General features: G+C 40.6%; 1 protein-coding gene across 2 annotated transcripts in view; it reads right to left on the bottom strand.

Moving 5' to 3' along the window:
* The window catches only part of disp1 (dispatched homolog 1 (Drosophila)), a 79,712-nt gene extending 65,085 nt beyond the window's left edge, over window positions 1–14,627 (bottom strand). Inside the window, exons 1-2 of one of the 2 annotated variants that reach the window (XM_056405335.1) lie at window positions 14,489–14,627; window positions 12,421–12,504 (exon numbers count right to left, since the gene is read on the bottom strand). The gene's annotated coding sequence lies outside the window, so the exon portion shown is untranslated. Of the gene's footprint in view, window positions 1–12,420; window positions 12,763–14,488 lie in introns of those variants that run through there. The other variant, XM_056405336.1, reaches the window with a different exon arrangement.
* Between the last annotated feature and the right edge of the window lie 586 nt (window positions 14,628–15,213).

Genomic DNA, 15,213 nt, shown 5'->3' with positions numbered 1-15,213 from the left:
ACATCCATGGCTGTGCGTGTGCGTATGCAAATATGCACCATATGTGATTGTTTGTATGCAGGTGTGTCCGTATAACTTTATCAAATTGGCTCGCAGCAGTGTGAGCGTGCTTTTTATCAACTTTAATCCACATGGCAGGAGGCTGAGGAAGAAAAATATCTGGTTCCTCAGCAGTAAGCTAAAAAAACAAAGCGCCTAAAACAAAAACACAAATGAAAACTTTATGTTAACAGTATTTAACTTTAATTAAATCATTACTCACACAATGAAATTCTATAAAAATAATCTCTCCCACTCTCTGAATCAGCACTTTGAGGCGGAAAGGAAAAAGGAGAACGTTCAGTACAGTGCAAGATAAGATGATGATAAGAAGGTTGAGGAGAAGGACGTAAAAGGAAGAGAGTGACATAAAGGACAAAGAGAAAAAAAGGGGGGGGGCAGAGAGAGGAAGGGAGGGAGGCATGTTTAATCGCTCTGCTTGACAGCAACTATACAGTCGGCCCTTTAGTCCGATTTATGATTGGGCTCCAGCTACACCAAGGTCTTCAACAAGTGAAACAAAAGAAATGGTTTGGACTGACCCTCTGCCCCTGCCCTCCTCCTTCTTCTCTCCTCCATCTCCTTCTCCATCACGCCATCTGTATCTATCCATCCACCTCTGTATTGTGACCCAAACAGCAGGCCCTCCGGGGTCAGGGGGCTTGGGCCCTAGGCCAAGATCGTTCTCTTTCTCCCTCCCTGCCTCCCTCCCTCCCGAGCTTGTGCCCCTCCCTGGGAGCACCTTCCCTCTCTGGTTTGTGTCAGTCTAATGAACTGACTCTTAACAGTTGTGCGGCAAGAGAGCAGATGGAACTCTGGGAAGATTTACAGCACACAGAGAGAGAAAATGAAGGAGGGAAGAGGGCAGTTAAGTTGCAGAGGGGAGTACCAAATGCACTTTCAAAATGTTCCTCTGGCCGGCAAAACCCAAAATATGCCTCACATTTGCACATTTTTCCAATTTATCTCTTATTGAATTAAGGCCTCAGACTCCTGGACGCCTTTCAGGAGAATCCAGCAGAGGAAGAAGAGAGAGACGGAGAGAGAGAGAGAGAGAGAGAGAGAGAGAGAGAGAGAGAGAGAGATACACATGTCAGAAGGAGGAATAAATCAGTTTTTGGTATTCCCTCCTCTTGAAACAGCTTCATTGTGCGGATGATAGGTCATGATGATGAAGATGATGATGATGATGGTGTAGGGAACACAGCCTACAGTTAAGATGGAATCGCACTGAGACCCCATTAAATCTTCATGCTTCATGATACAGTAACTACCTTAACAAAGCTGTACGTCAGCCAACAGGAAGAGTTTTACTTATATTGTACATCAGCTACATTTTGTTTCCATGAGGTAATAATCAGCAATGGTTCACTTTTATATTTATGATTAAGTTATGACCTCAATGTCGCAGCTCAAGCATGCAGCCCTCCCACACAGGGAGGGGACGGGGGCCTCCCCAAGTGATGGGTTCATAAAATCAACAGGGGGGGATTCAGTGATTTGGGAAAAGACAGGCATGAAGCTGCCATCAAATCTTATTTTCACCTTTAGGGCTGCACAATGAATCGAAATATAATCGAAATCGCAATATGACCAAGTGCAATTTCCAAATCGCAGGAGCTGCAATTTTTCTGATGAAGGTAAAATGTGTCACAACATTCTTGTGCATTGTTTGCATCATAAGCTTCGTGGTGCTGCAGAGATGCTCCAGCCTACAAATTATATTCTCCAGATGTAAAAAAGTGCATTTGTTTGGAACAAAAATCCCACCATTATCATTTTATATTTTTTTCAGTGAAAATAAAATTAAAATGTCGCAATCACAATATCTACCAAAATAATTTTTTTTGCATATCATATCATATCATATCATATCATGCAGCACTTAAGGGAGTTCAAATTGTAACATTACAATTACCATTTAAATCATAGGTACATATTAATGCATCGATATTAATACTTATAACACAAGTAACCCTTTAAATTAAAGACTTGTAGTGGAGTGTTTCTATATTTACTTATATCTTAATAATCTGAATCCTTCTTCCAGCTCTGGGCGTGCATGTTGCTGCACATTTCCATGAGAGTCAAAGAGTTTCCCCTGGGGGGGGTCGGTGCTCCCATCATTGAACAAGTGAATCTATGCGGCAGGGAAAACATGCTAATGGTTTCTGTGGTGGCACATCTATATCATGAATAACATAATAATTTAAAATCATGAAATAAGTGTTTTGAATGCCTTTATGCAGTTATTTCAGGGTAAATGCAAGTTAGAACAGAAACATAATTTTATCTGTTTTGCATCTAAAAATAATAAGAAATCTAAGGCTGTTAAGGTCCTTTTTTGTCCCTTTTAGTATAGGGACACCAGGAAATTGCCTAACTTGCCGAATGGTAAAGTCTGCCCCTGAAAATCGTAATTCCTGGAGAAGCAGCATAGGAAGCATGAGGTGCCGTTCTTTTTATTAAGTGTCATGAATTCCAATAACTCTCCGGTGGAAGTGGTGCCATGGAACAGCCATCAAGACAAGAGCAGTCCGCTAAAGCAAACTGAGTTCATGGCAAACCACTTGTTGAATGTAGCAGCGGTGGAAGAATCCAGAGGAGGGAAAACATTAGCTCTGTAGGGGTTAGGAGAAGCCAGTTCTCCATCTGTGATCATTAAGGTCCATGCTGCCTCTCAGCTCTGTCGCAGGGCACATTCTCAGGTATCATGGGTCTCTACAGTGTCCACAAGTGTAAGTAAAGGGGATCTCAAAGGGAAAGGTTCAGTAAAATAAGGCAGACATTGTGTGAGGAGACTGAGTAATGACAAAAAGGTTCACAGAGAAGGTCAGGAAGTGACATTTTCAGAATAGAAAGCCTTTCAAAAGAATGAAAATGTCAAAACATAATTTCTGCAGTTTTCCAAAACACTATGTCATAGTGCCGCTGGCCCAGTGAGCTGAAAGGACACAGGGGAGTGTCTGATCTTTTCAATTCCTGATTTTCAAACATTTCTTTCCTTCAGTATTTGCCAATGTGGGTGGTAACACAGGATGATATACAGATTAGTCACATATGCTCATTTCCCCACCCCTCTCCTGCATCGGGTTAATATTTTGATGATTTGCCATGTACTGAGGGGGCGGGCTGGCACAGTCAGGGGCACGTCAGTAATGATTAAGCAGTGTGGTGCAATTTGGTGTAAAGTATTAGGGGAATTTGGACCTGTCCTGTCCATCAGCTCAGAGGAGGTTAATGGTGCACGGTGTGAAGCACGGCTATATTCTGTGACACTTTTTCCAAGCTACAATAAGTTCCACTTGTTTATACAAAGACATGTTGACTATACTGATGCATCTGCCACAAGTAAGGAAAAGTAAAATATCACATTTTCTCTTTAATCATACTGTATGAATATAAATGTGGTGTGAACGTTAATGATTCAACACCAATTTTTCACTGTGGGCCACAATGGAAAGAATGGGGGTTATGGAATCAGACACTTCCTATATAGATGTCAGAGCCTGGCTGCTGAATCATTAATCATCCCTGTGCTTCTTTGCCAACTTCAGCACTTATTATTACTGAACACTCACCAGCAGTTGGTAGCAGATATCCCAGTACCACAGCAAATTGTTATAGAAATATGTTGTGTCTTCTTAGTCTAACTGCTACCACATTCTCATTTCTTTTGATTATTATATATTAAGTTGCCAGACCACCACAGTGCAGATGCATGATGCAATTAAGGGAAATAAAAGTCATAATTTGATTGGCCATGAAAACTGCCGCCCTGCCTACCACAGCCACAGATAATATACTCATGTAACCCCACACAACTGCCAACTGTTCCACATGTGTGGTGCGAGTTGCTGGAATTATTAAATATCAGTTAACACTGTGGGTGCACCTTCACTGCAGCTCTTCAACGTGAGACTCCAATTCAAGAAAAATGAAAACTCAACCATTCAGCACCAGAAATTCATAATCCTTCTGCCTCACAACTACACAATGAGGGATTCAAGGAGAAACAATTACATCCACAAGTTACAGAGTCCTATACTCTGGAAATTAGTTAGCATTTTAGCACTTTGATTTAGCATCTTAGGAGTTGATGGGATTTTTGAATGGGTTTTTGGTTACATGGCTGAAATAAGGACTGTGGTTAACACAAGCTCAGACATTTTCATTTAAATTCACAGTTTTATTCTACAACATAAAATACGTCAGTAAATACCAAAGTCGTGATCGCTTTAAGCTTTAAAAAAAAAGGCCATTTGCTAACATGTAAAAATCCCATTGGCTTTTTGTCAGGGGAAACCAGAGTGATGTAAACATGCTGGAAAAACCTTTTCTTTTTCCTGACCAGCAGCTGAACACGCCCTCTAAAGCAATCTCCTGTAACAGTCTCTGAGGCAGAAGCAGATAAAGAGATGCTCAGACACGGTCTGGTCTGCAGGAATAAAAAAAAAAAAAAGATCTTGTGTTACGAGGTTGTTGTTTTCAAAATGACCCAGACTAATGGCACGCTGTTCTCTGTACCTGTTGTTGAGTCAGCTGGCAGGATCCATATTTGTCCATCAGACTAATCACAGTCTGACTAACAAGACATTGATCCAATTTTATATGCCAAAGTCAACTAAATTCTCAGAGCAGCCAGTAAAACATGTCATCACTTGAGTTTTTATCAGAGTTCAGAGAAGCCGGAGCGAACTCCGTCACATTTTTTCTTTTTTGTTTTCCCCTCTTTCTTGTTCCTCTGCACGCATCTTGCACAATTTGAACGGAGCTAAGTGGACCAGAACGGCGCTCTCAAGGCGACTGATTTGCATGTTGACTCTAGTTTGTCCACTGTTTCCAAGTAAGGTAAAACTGCATAAAGTCCAACAGGAAATTACATTCTTCATCAGGAAAATCAAAAAAGACAACAGCATAGAAGATCTGTTAAAAAAAAAAAAAAAACTAGTTAAATGTTTTGAACTTGCTCCGTTTTTTTTTGGGAGGAAATCTGTGTAAAGTCAATGAGACAAAGTCTGCTGGAAATCATGGGCTATGTGTTCAGAGTCCCAGAGACTCAGTGGCGAGCTACATATTCCATATGTCCAGCATTACTCAACATTGGCTCACAGTGGTTCCTATGGGGGAACGAGCCCTTTCAACCATTATACACTAATGGGCTGACAGAGAGCAAGACTTCAGAGCACCTTTACCATATCCTCTGTGTGGTGGGAGTCACAGCCAGAGAAAGTCATGGAGGGAAACAGAACAGAGCCGATTCAACAGAAGTGGAACAATCAACACCTCCGTTCATTTCTTCCCTTACATGACTACTGATTTTTACATCATAATGTTGTTTACAGTATCCCTCTACATCAATCTTTGGTTTTTTCCATTTGCTAATCCAAGGTGAAGGTGACACTGTCTCTCTCTACGCTGCCCAGAAGAACTGCAGTCTGCCATTTCATTAACTATCCAGCCTTTTTAATCAGATCGCTGACTGTCAATGCCAAACATGACTGACAATGATATTACATCAAGCTGAAATGGCTGAGAGAGGAAGTGATAAAGTGAACACCTCCTATAAAGTAGATTGAGTTGGCCTGTCTGCATAATTAAATAGCTTTACCTCTGCCTTACAATGACTCATCATGACATGACTTAAAAATGGGCAACGCAGAATGTAACTAAAAGAAATCTGTTCTAATCCTTTAATATCACATCAACAGTTAAAGGTGCTCTAGTGCATACTTCATTGATTGGTTATTATCTACAGCAGTGGTTCCCATCCTTTTCCAACTCATGCCCCAGTTGAAAATCTCAAAACTGTTAGCGGCCTACATCCAACAATATGGAGGCCAAATGATAATGCTCGAACATTCAGGACTGAACTGAAAGCAGGGGAAGCTCAGTTTCTCTTTTATGTTTGACCATCTGTCTCTCAACTGTCCTTCCTTTTAACTCTTCCTGCTGATCAGCTGGCCAGTTTGATTAGCGTGCAATCTGACTGAGAGAGCAAACAAGAATACAATGGGGTCCAGCTGGTCACAACATAAAAGTTCCTATCATTGGCTTATCACAGTGATAGGTCTTAATACAAGAAGAAAAACAACTATGAAAGGAGTTTTTCAACATTTTTATAGATCATTTCATTTCAAAACATTTTAAAATGTTATATATATATATATATATCTTGGATATATATATCTATACATCTTGGATGAGAATATTTGAATCTGTGAGGAAAGACTCCTCCACTCTATCCTTCCTTGACACTCCACAACCAAACGGTCAGTACTGTATGCTGTGGAAAGTACTTCTTTCCTAATGCGACTCAATTTGGATGTGACCTCCAGCCACACGCTGCCCTTAAATGTGCCACCTGACTCTCTCTGCACACTGCAGAGACCTTGCACTACAAATTGATTTGAAATAACATCCTAAGAGTAACAGCGCACGGTGCGATATTCACTGGACTCCATACCTCGTGATAAGCAACATCAGCCCTCTATGTTGCCTCAACAAGCTTCCCTATGTATTAAAACCTTAAGCTCAGTTTTGCATACAGGCCTCGGTGCATGAAGTTGGTCCAGGGGTAACAGAGCCCCTGACCGGGAGGCATATGAGCCAAATGTGATTCGACAAGGCCCAGAGCTGCAGGGTCAGGCCACAGTGAGGAACATGTGTCCCTGGGAGGGAAAAGGCCTTGTTCCTCCCTCAGTCAGTCAACATTCTCCAGTTTGTGCAACAAATCCTAATGAGGCTGTTCTCTGTGGGGGGAACCAGGCCCCTGTCTGTGGGGATTTGTCTCCAGAGCTAAACAACCAAGGAAAGATGCAGTGAAGCAGCCCGCTCGCTTACACTCTCACTCTCTGTCTCACACTCTCTCACACACACACACACACACACACACACACACACATAAACCAAGATTGATAGGGTGAGGGAAGTCAAACTGTGTTCTTCAGGCCTGTGCAAGGTGAAGGATTTAAAATGTGTTCATGCAAAGATATAAAATATTAAGCAGCAGATACAGGCAGCTATGTGAGTGATGGCCCGTGACAAAATATCTGTTTGACTGGCAGCAGGTTAGGAAAGCACAGGTAGATTCAAAACCCTTATCTTGGGCAGTGCTGAGATTTATGTTCAGCTCATATAATTGTTGGGTTTTACTGCTGCTGAAAACTCCAATGTAAGAAAAGGAAAATCATTTTAAGTTCAGGGATCATTCATGAAATAATCAGACGGGACTGTGGAATTAAATTCCTCCGACAAATATATGAGACATAAACGTCAAAACCAAATATGGGAGAGTTTCCATCTGTGGTTGATAGTCCCACAAACTCAATACAGACCAATAAAACTTAGTGAGGAGAGACAGCAGGACAGAAAAGGGTCGATGTTCAAAGACATTCCCAGGTTTCTGATCTGTCTTTGGGGTCAGTCCACCTGAACCACATTAATTCATTTTCCCTCTCTGAGCCTCTTCCTTTTCCTTAGGAAAACTGTGAGGGTAATGCCTTGTAGCAAAGCTGAGTTTAAAAGTCAGATTGCCATATATTACAATGATACACTCTGACAACTCTATTGACTGCAGTCCACTTTTTTTTTTTTTTTTCAGAGGGCTGTAGAATAAAAAAGTGGCACTAATACGCAACACCTGTTCCTTTTTCGGCATCCGTCACTATATCAAATATACAAACAGTGACAGCTGTGGTGCAGGCAGCGATATGGCAGGGCTCTGGGTTCTGGGTGATGCAGAAGACAGAGACAGTGGGTTGTCTCAGAGCACTTCTTCCCACACAGGGCCCTCTTCGGGTCAGAGAGCTGAAAGCAGAGTGCAATGGCCAGAGCCTGTATTATTTCACATGTGCTTTTTTGAGGAGCAGCAGGTGCTATCGATTTCTATAATCTAAAGCCGGGGACCCAAAAGGAAAAAGGGCCCGTCAGGCGGCCTGCTTTCAGTTATGAGGTCCATAAAGACGCCGAGATAGGAGCTGGTGTAATGGACGGTCTGCGAGATGCCATGATAGGATCCATGCCTCGGTCTGCTCAGGCTCAAGTGCCTGACGGGATCCTCCACATGCCCAAAGCTTAAATCCAGCGACAGTCAAAGGTGGGCTGCAGTCACAAAGTGAAGGGTCAGGTTTGAGCACTGTGCTCTTCATAGCTGAGTGTCTTTTCAAATATCTTGTCTATGAGATAATGAATTTGTGTGGGGAAGCAGTACGCCCAAAAATATAGCTGTTTTAAGGAATAAATGAGGACTGGAAAAGACAGAACAATGAGAGACTTGTGGCTCTTGATTCTTCTATTAGAAGAGATAAAAAAAATGAATGGTGCGGCAGCTGGAGCCTGCATGCTGAATTTCCTCTAAACTTCCACTAAATTACACAGTATGCGTTTGTGTGTGCCTGCGTGCGTGCATGCGTGTGTGTGTGTGTGTGTGTGTGTGTGTGTGTGCGTGTGTGTGTGCGTGTGTGTGTGTGTGTGTGTGTAATGGAGGAAGTTGGTAGACAAATCTAGCATCAGTAGTCAAAACAATTTAAGAAAGTCATCTGGTGATTCAGACACTTTGCTTTGGAATAAAAACATCTATTTTCAGCTCACAGAGAATATGAGAGAATGTGAATCAGTCATTTCTTTACTTGTCCTCCCTGCCTACTGGGTTTTAACACATCTACATCAAAACTGTATTTTTTCTATTCTTCACTTACTAAATGGACAAACACCTGACGACAGGAAAAACTCAGTTGTTCTCAGAGCATTTTCGCATCGTGGAACAGTTTTCCTTCTCATAACAGAACATCTTGCTCACTAGAAACCTTTAAGGCCACACCAACAACCAACCTGCTCTCTTTTTCCTACAGTATATTTAATATCCTGTAACCATCTGGTCAGCTCAACACCTCTGTTTGATCCTCTCCTCGTGGTCAGTTGGTTTTATTGTTATTTACTGTCCTCCATATTAATATATCCGTGTTTATTAATCATCTATCAACTGTTTCTGTTTGTTAGTTTTTGCTGTTATCCTTTTGTAAAATATTATGAGACTCGTTGACTTGATTGATTAATGACTGTTAATAACTGTTGTGGGGATGCAAGACAGATTCTCAACTGATGTATCTCAGTGTCAAACTGGTAAAAGTTTAGTTTGTTTTAGCAGTTGCACAAAGTTTCTGTTTTAATCAATTATGCAACCAAAGCCTGTACACAATATTGAGAAACTAAGATTAAATGACTATTTTTTTACGAAGCACAGCCTAATCTGCAAATCTCAATATGCTTTTATTACTTTAAATGCAGACTTGGTATAGACCATTCCCTACAGTAAATCTTCTCACAGACTAGTTAGATCATTCTCCCAGGCTAGGAATAAACTTTGAAATTCGAGTCCTGAGTTGGATTTCATCCTTACTGAAAGCAAAATATTCATCTCAGACTGATCTAAAGCCATGTCCCTGACAGGCCTTGATAGTGAAAGGCTCCGTCTCCTCAGAGCTGGGAGAACATCTCTCTCTCAGTGGCCTGTCAGCACCAGAAGACACAAATCCATACTGTGTAGCAGTTTGAAGTCTCTACAAAGACAGACAGAGATTAGGCATGCTGGTGCCATGGTCCACAGGATCCGCCAGCGTCTCCATCCTTCAGCTCGACATCAAAAGAACGCAGCGCAACAGTTTGAATTATAGACAGCAAGTGTGCAGTCATGCCTCCAGTGGCAACCAACTCCCGGCCTGATTAACCTCTGTGCCACCCCGAGGAGGGAGAGCGGAGGATACAGCTCGTAGCGAGGGTAGATAAATTACAATACCAACAACTGCACATCAGCAACCGGACAAAGGGTCGCTCAGGTCACGCAGCCAGTTGATGGCTCAATCCCTCAACTGCAAATTCCAGTCTATGGGAATTTACACTGAAAGTTACAGTAGGTTTAACCTCTGCCAGTAGTTTCTATTATTATTATTTGTGACTAGGTGTGTTTCACACTTTTACTTAACTCCCTACATTTCTGTGAAGTACTCGCAAAAAAAAACTCCTTTTATTTCAAATGTTTGCTGCATTTACCACAACCAAACATCATCACTGCCTACAAATATTTGCCATCCAACCATTATTAGGTTCTTTAAATGCACTGTGGAACAATATAACAATACATTGACATAAGGTAAATGTAGGATACTTTCAAGTACTTAAGTACTTTTAAAGGCAAGTAGTCTATTGCTTGAACTCAAGTAAAAATGTACTACTTCTATACTTTGACTCAAGTAATAGAGTTGTGTACTTTGTCCACCTCAATCACCTAATCAATGTCCTATGAGTGCAAATGCAGATGCAGACAGGTTAAGCTTTTCAAACAGGTCTGCCATTTGTTGCCTCTTTCTTCTAACGAACAGAAAAATCATATTTTCCGACCGTTCGTGCAGCGCCTCGCTTCCCTTTACTGCCACTGCTCAGGGAACATTTCCCATCAACTAAATGCCAGCAGTTACAATCAGGAGAGATTAGAGCACATTATCAGCAGATGGACAAAAGACGATTCAGATCGGGCCATTACAGGCACAGATGACACATGGGATTCATTCTGAGGCAGCGAAGATGAACGCTGGTGTCGTCAGCAGAAGGTAATGATGATAAATGGATCAGAAGAAAACAAAGAAACAGCGATAACACAGATGCTGATGCGGAAAATAGAAATTTTTGTGAACTGTTACTTTTTCCAAGAGGATGTCCTCTATTGATGGCAGCAGATTTTGCCGACAGATCTAGGTCACAAGAGCAAAAAGGGGGGAGTCATAAAAACTTCCAACATCAAGAAGTACAATAAAAAAAATTTAAAAAAAACTCTTTGGATTTTGGTTTTTAGCGTACTTTATTCTGAACGGTGGTGACACAAAGATAGCATAAAGACTGATTTAGAAACAGAATGACTGGCTTACAAAAGAGCAGCTCTATGGGAAAACTTGTCCAGATGGAGATTGGCCAAAAATGAGATGACAAGCAGCTGTTAAAGCCAGCTGTCCTGGCCAGTTGTTCATAAGAGCAGGGAGGCCAGGATGGAGGGATTCAGAGACATTTAGGGAAAGAGAGCAGGGGGGGGGGGCGTAGATATAACAAGCAGATAGAGATGGTGAGGGTTGACAGGGAGGGAGGAAAGTGGAAAAACCGAAGAGATCTAAGCTAAAAGAAAATGTATGTGTTCAGCGGGGCACAGTCGAAGCAGTGGATTTCAGAGTGGGACACATTTATTTGTAGCAATCAGCAGGCCAGACTTGGCTCTGTTACAGGCTGCAGTTGCTTTTTAAATTGCAGAAAGTGCACAAATAACTGCTCTGTGAATAAGCTCCAGTTCTTTACTGCTGCATAAAAAAAAAAAAAAAAAAAAAACAACAAATCACAACACAGCCCTTTCACATAAATAACTGAGCCATTTCCTTGAACAGCAGTTGACTAATTACTGCACTAAAACAGTATGTTGAACAAGCCGTTAGAATCTATGTAATAACACTTTCATGACTAAAAGACCAGATGAGTGCATTGATTTGATTTATTGATTTATATTTATTTTACATATAATGGGCTCCTCTGTATCACCTGTGGTAACAAGAAGCTTTTTTTTCTTCTCATTCTGTATACGTGCTAATGCTAATGAACTGCTAATGAAAGTATTTAGCACTCCAGTGGCCACTTAGAAAAGAAGTTTAAAATGAGCCTTACAATTAGATGCATCAACAGTTCATTTATTTATTTGATAGGGACAATGCAATTTAACATAGTTTCAAAACAGGGTATGAAACTAATCTGTTGCACAAGGAGTTTATAGCTATTGCTAATTCATACATGTGTAATGTAATAGAATGTAAAGAAAATTTAGGCACAAATTTACCTCCACATTTTAAGATATATTGGTTGGTAATTTTTGTTAGTGAATTGTTAATATGCTCATGTAGAATTTTTGCTAATCACGAACTGAAATCTCAACAGGACGTCTCACAGGAAAGCCGCTGTTCAAAGTGGACTAATGGGCTGACTTTAGGGAATACCAAGCATAAGAGTGCCCCCTGGTGGCCCTTCCTGCAGCACACGAACAACTTCAAGATGATATATAAAATATCATAAAGTGAGAAAACCCCAGCTGCAGGCTATACAAATACACACAAAATGGTTTGCCACAACTAATGCCTGAAAAACCAGCAGTAAACAGGTAACACGCTTTCAAGCTGCCTCCAGCATATGGCTAAAACAGGTTTGTGTGTACTTTGTCAATGTATTCTGTGCTTACACTCATTTTGGAAAATGATGTGTGAAGCATCATTCACAGTCGTGGGTGTTATGTTCTGTGTGTGTTAATTAGTGGTGTGGGTGTGAGTCTGGGAAATGTTTGCCTTAGACACTTACTGGAAATTCCTGGGATGAGTTCGCTGTGTTTCCTCCTGTTTCTAACGGCAACGCAGTGATCACACCTGGCAGCCTCACAGGAAACTGTGATAAGAGGACAGCATTAAGAAATCAGTGAAGAACATTGTGCAAGATTCTCCCACAAAGGTGCAGATCAGCAGAAAGTTTTTTTTTTTTTTTTTAAATCAAATTTCTCTTTATCGAAGGCCTATTTTAAACAAAGTAGAAAAATGTCTGTGGGCTTCACTTAATGAAACTTTTCAGAATAATTGTCTATTGTCTTTAAATAGACAGAGACTCATGAACCTGAAGACAGGTGTCTCTTCTACTGATTGAATATGTCCAGACACTGGGTTTGACACTGTTACACTAGCATCCTTATTAAGGAAAGTGTAGGAGATAGGAACAGACATTTTACTATGATGTTGGTTAACAACAAAAATTGCAGTTTTAGCAGTAATACTTTCATTTTGTTGAAGCCAAACACGCCAGTCCAACCCACTGACCCACTGTTCTTTGCATTTCATTTTCAACTTTCTAAACAGTTCTTTGGCTCGAGAGCTGCTGGTCACGTTCATATGATGTTGAGAAGCTATAAGCAGAGGATTAGTTTGTTAATGCTCGTGAGAGAAACATTTTCATAACAAACTAATTACACAAAACATGAAGTCCAAATGTATGGGGAATTAGAGGTATTTGTACTTATTCTATAAATAAGCAATTGCTCATCTTTTAGCCGAAAATCAAGGTCACTTGACTGATACTTCCATTATGCTTGACTAGGATAGGGATTTGTGTGATGGCGATGTACATTAAAGCATTAAAAAGTGAAAGTAAAGGGTTAGTTTTCACTTGGTAAAGGTCACAGAGTTTCTAACCGATCATTTCATATCATGTTCAAAGAGCTCACTGATTTCAATATTTGCAATGTAACATCTCTGGAAGCCTTGTAATATCTAAATGGTACATACTATATCCGCTGGAGGCCTTGACATCAAAAACAATGATAGAACATTTGGCACCAGTCGGTATTTGGCTGATGTTAAGATTTGGGAGTGTTTGAAGGCAAGCAGGACATTTAATTTAGGGAGTGGTTTCTGGGATGTAATGTACTCAGAATAAGATTTTTTGTAGACTACAGGTATTGCAAACAAACAAACAAAAAAGATGGCAAGCAAGGAGTCAAAGTATGGGTTCAATTAAGCTGTTATAAATTGAGAAGCTGAGGTGTTGGAGAGATAATTGCTCCAGTAACATAGAGCTGATTGACACTTCCCCTCCCTGCAAACACAACTCCTACTCACACAAGCAGGTGTTCAAATAAATGAGTTGAGCAACTTCTCTTTAAACTAGAGAGCTGGACCAAGCTCTGTTTTCAGTCAGCTTAAACACATTTTCTGGAAGACTACAGCCAAACACGGGAAACGAGTAGAGCACAATAACTGTCTGGACATGTCCTAATGGAGAACAGAAATACAACTGTCCTGATGGGGTTTGTCATGACATGCTGTTTGAGACAAGTTTTTTAGAAAACTAACAATGGAAAGATGGTCACACAAATACATGTTACACTGTTTATTCGCACCAGTTGAAGTAGCAACAGCTAAAAAATAACCACAGATTCGTATTTGCCTTAAATTCAGTGGTTACTTTTGAGTTTTTAATGTTAGTTTTAAGTTGAAACTTGTCGTTGAGTCCATTAACGGCCGAAGATGACGTTATCATTATAGCTTCGGCCTGATGTCAAATCACAGCTGACCCTATCAATGTGTAAGCTAGCGTTAACCTTTAAAACTGAAGCCCGTGAGAGGCTGAAATACGTTGTTGTTAAACACACTGTCTCCTCGTCACAGAAAAAAAGCTCCAAACTCTGGATATTCAGCTTCGTTTTTTTTTTTTTAACCACCTAAACAAACCGACGCTGGTGTTTGCTCTCACCAAGCTAGCTAAGTTCACGTTAGCTGACTGACGCTGCTAGCCAGCTAACCTCCCCTGAACCAAAACAGCTGGCTTGAACAATAGCGCTGCCTCACTTGTTTTCTCCCACACACCCAAGCCGCATACTCACATGAGCACCCAGCCGGTATGAGAGCAGAAACACACGGTGAGCACACTTCCAGCAGAAAAAAGAAAAGTATCCCTGGTCCTCTGCTGTAGTTTTTGCCGGATGCTGATGTATCCACTATACAAGCATCAAACCATGTTGAGTGGGCAGCTGCGCACTGAGTTCTTGTTTGCACTCAGGAGGTTTCTGGAAAAGTGTAGGGAACTTTGAAGGACACTAGGAGGGGACAGTGTACCCTACCCTCTTATCTCCTACTAGTCTATTTACTGGTAAAGTATTTTTATATTATTTTAGTCATTTTTTATTGAATAAATTGTCCTTCTGCACCTTTTTTTTTTTTCATGAGGGCATTGGGTAAAGTGTAAAAATAAGAGGCAAAGTAATCAATTTTTATTTAGCTGTGAAAATACAGTGCAGTATATGTCAGTCATAACAATTTCATAAAGGCCACTGAACAAAAACTGAATCAATATCAAGTAGGCCTGTCAACATCTCAGATTTTCACTACACAATTACTGTGACCAAAAGAATTCACGATAACAATATTATCACTATATCTAGACAATTTGAAAAATAATTATAACAATAAGGACATAAGTCAAATTCATCTTTAAACATACGGTTATTGTTAATATCTCACAGCGCTCCTAATTTCAATTCTGACAGTTATTACTGATGTTACACGGGGAGTAAACTGGACATACTTCATCACATAATGTTCCAGAAAT

This window comes from Seriola aureovittata, chromosome 19, assembly GCF_021018895.1.
Source record: "Seriola aureovittata isolate HTS-2021-v1 ecotype China chromosome 19, ASM2101889v1, whole genome shotgun sequence".
NCBI classification, from domain to species: Eukaryota; Metazoa; Chordata; class Actinopteri; order Carangiformes; family Carangidae; genus Seriola; species Seriola aureovittata.
This window is presented reverse-complemented; position numbering and strand designations above follow the sequence as displayed.